Consider the following 3,846-nt stretch of genomic DNA (forward strand, 5'->3'; position numbering starts at 1 on the left):
ATTTTAAGACTTGTTTCTGAAAACTTTGTATGATTATTTGATTAGAAGAAGAAAAAAAAAACTGGCAAATTCAGACAGGGGCTTACATTGACTGAATGTGATGGAAAGAATGAAATATTTTTGAATGGTTTGAATGAAATGTTTATCTACACCCTCAATTTCACGTAATAATCACTAACACTGAATTGCACGCACTGACAAATTTTACATTGGCTAATTGATGACATTAATGGTTAATTGTTTTTCAGGTAGTAGCTTGTTCCAGCGGAGTGAACATCCTGTACAGTTTCCCACTTATGCTGTGTGACAAAGGTTTTGAATGTCTATATTGTTTATCACGTTTTCAGTCATGGCTACTGGTGGTAAAGAGGACTGGGAAGGGGGTAAGGAACAAGAGGGTCGTATTGGCCCTGAGGATTTTCAGAAAATGATCAGGTTCATAGAAACATCTGGCTATCGTGTGCTTCCACCAAGTGCATCACCTCGACGGAGGGCAAGTAATTCTTTCTGCTCACCTCCAAATACACAATACATTCAGCCACCTCGCATCTCAACATTTTCTGGTAGTGAGGCTAAAGGGGAGTCATCCTTTGAGAGTTGGGTTTTTGAAGTCAAATGCTTATTGGCAGATTCCATTCTCACTCAGGCTGTTCGAAAATCTCTTAAGGGAGAGGCTGGGAAAGTTGCACTCTTACTTGGTGAATCTGCGTCGGTTGACGAAATTTTGGTCAAACTTGAAAACATATATGGTGTTCTAAGTTCAGCTGACACTCTTTTTTGCAGAACTTTTTCACAGATTATCAGAAGGATAAGGAGTCAGTAGCACCACGGGCTTGAGGACACACTGATGAAAGTTAGGAATAAAGGCGACTTCATAAATGAAGGATCGGGCGACTGTATTCTCAAAACTAGGTTTAGGGGTTGTTTGAAAATGATAGACTGAAGGATGCTACTCGTCACAGATTTGATGAATGTACAGATTTCAATTCTCTACTTGTGTTGTGAGGGAAACTGAAGAAGAGCTCTCTGGGTCTAGTAGAGTAAGGGATCCTAAGCAGAGGAAACCTCAGGTTCACTTTCAGGTTGTTGATCCTGATATATCACAACATTTGAAGGATATTATCAAGAGATTAGATAACTTAGAAAAAACTCAAAAGTCTTCAAGTCAACATAAGTCAAAGCCGGAAAAGGATATTGGCGAAATTGGTAGCAGGCTAACACAACTTGAGTCAAAGGTTGGAAAAGTTACTGAAACGGTCACTTATTCCGGGAGTCCTGGTTCCCGTGGTCAGACTCGTGGTAGAGGTATCGCCAGCAATAGGACTTTAAACCAGTGTTGACTTCTGTTGAGGAGCAAACAGATGTCAGTGATACGGACAGCTCCAATGATTTGTATTCTCGGATGGTTGGTCCGAGTGTTACGGCAACTGTCTTTGTTAATAGCAGGGAGTGTTTGGTCTTGCTTGACACAGGGTCACAGGTAACAACTATAGCAGAAACGTTTTAACGTGATTCCAAGAATGATCTCGAGTTGCACAGTTTAGATGAGTTTCAATTGGAAGTCAGTGGTGCAACTGGTGACAAACTGCCATACTTAGGGTATACTGAGGCTGTCATTAGCGTAGCATTTGATTCTGACACGTATGTCATTCCAGTCCTGGTAGTGAAAGACACGGGGTTTAATGCTAGAGTTCCCGTCATTCTTCGTACGAATGTACTCAAATTATTCCGCCATTGTTCTTTGGACATTATTTCGGAATCGTGGCAGACAATTCTGTATTATTTGAATACCTCCAGTTTTGGTATTGTCCGATCAACTAGTAAACATCCAGTTTCAATTAAACCCAAGGCAGTAGCTACATCGAAGGGTATAGTCCACACCCATTCCCAGAAAATGACTGTTACAGAAAAGCTTGAGAATAACGGTGCACCTCAAGGGTTAGGTGTATGTCCCAGGGTGGTTGAATTGGGTGCTGAAGGCAAAAGTACCATAGTTCATGTCATTTATAATTTATTTGTAAATTTATTAATTTGTAATTTATCTGCAAGAGAAATTATATTTCCAGGTAAAGCTAACTTATGCAATTTGCAGGAGGTATAAGTTATAAATTGTTTTCCTCTGTCTATAGACAAGTCTTCCTGCTCTGATGGCGAGGTTCCTCCAGGTATCATTGATTTAGAGAACAGGGCCCCCTTTCACTAAACTCTCGTAAGCCTAAGATCTCGTAACTTTTCTCGTATCATTCGTACCCCCTTTGTTGCAGTACAGGAAGTACGAATGCTACGAGAAAAGTTACGAGATCTTAGGCTTACGAGAGTTTTGTGAAACGGGGCTCAGTCCGTTATCATGTGAACAGAAACACAAGGTTGAAAATATGCTTAGTCGTTGGTCAGACATTATGCCTGGATTTAGGCCATAGTACAACAGTAGTACAACATGAAATCAATTTGACCGATGATAAACCGTTTAAAGCGCCATACCGCAGGATACCTCCAGCATTATCTGAAGAAGTAAGACAACATTTAAAGAACATGATGGAGTGTGGAACCATACGTGAGAGCAGTAGTCCATATTCTTCAAACATTGTCTTAGTACGCAAACGAGATAATAGTCTGAGATTATGTATAGACATGAGAAAGCTCAATTCTAGAACCATTAGGGATTCATACTCTCTACCCAGGACTGATGAAACTTTGGATTGTCTTGTTTGTTCTCGGTGGCTCTCCAAGCTGGATTTGAGCTCGGGAACTTAAAGAATCAAGTAAAGAAAAAACAGCATTTTCGGCAGGTCCTCTCGGATTCTATGAATGTAATAGAATGTCGATTGAGTTGACAAACGCACCGTTGCATAGATTGATGGAAAGATGCATGGGGGATTTACATCTAAGGAATGCTTTATTTTTTATTGATGATATCATCATTTTCTCACAAACGTATGAGCAACATTTGGAGAGAGTAAGGTCAGAGAGAGTGAGAGTCAGAAGTAAGGTCAAGTACCTAGGGCATATTGTTTCTTCTCAGGGTGGAGAGACTGATCCAGAGAAACCTGAAGCATTAACAAATTGTCCAACTCCTAAAAACATTAAAGACCTACAGAAGTTTATAGGGTTCACGGGTTACTATCGCAGATTTGTTAAAGGACCACTAAACTCAATTTTTTTGTACTTTTTTTATCACTACATATGAAAGACGTTTAGTTAGTCATAAACGAAACACCATTTGTTTTTGTTTTTTTAAATGTGGTTAATTAATACCAAGCGCTTAAAAGTTGCTAAAAGCCGTCTGCTTCTCTCTCGCCCGCAAACCAAACCGCAGACAGTTTACGTAACTCTGTCGCCAGAACCCTACAGTGACGTCATAGAAGGAACGATTGCCCGTTAAATGTATAGAAAATGTGTAGGAAGCTCGTCATTTTGCTGATTTCTCGACGTCAACAAAGACATGCCGAATTGTTGTGTTGCCGTCAATTGTTCCTTGGGGTCGGGTGATGGCGTCACAATGCACAGATTTCCACCAGACTCCGCAGTTTGTACTTAAATTGGTTGTTAGTGTGTGCGAAGTGAGCTTTGTGGAAGCCTGTTTTGCATGGATATAACGCTTTCTTCCTCGGAAACGAGGTTGTGGTCGAAGTGACAATATTATCGTAAGTAATATTATATTGACCCCTTATACTGACCGATTCCAAGAGTGAAGTTGTTATGTTATAAGCAATACCATGTAAAACCCTACTGTCCATCAATGAAATGCGTATTTTACTACCAGTAGAAAGTAATTTTGATTTTGTAAGTCGGTGAAAACAAACTTAAATAGCATTCATCCTCAGACAGGGCGCTGCCATTTTTGAA

The 3,846-nt window shown here is 40.1% G+C and overlaps 1 pseudogene; it reads left to right on the forward strand.

Moving 5' to 3' along the window:
• Window positions 1-349: 349 nt before the first annotated feature.
• On the forward strand, window positions 350-1,340 carry LOC137258734 (uncharacterized; annotated as a pseudogene).
• The last annotated feature ends 2,506 nt before the right edge of the window (window positions 1,341-3,846 follow it).

Source organism: Haliotis asinina, chromosome 12, assembly GCF_037392515.1.
Source record: "Haliotis asinina isolate JCU_RB_2024 chromosome 12, JCU_Hal_asi_v2, whole genome shotgun sequence".
NCBI lineage: Eukaryota > Metazoa > Mollusca > Gastropoda > Lepetellida > Haliotidae > Haliotis > Haliotis asinina.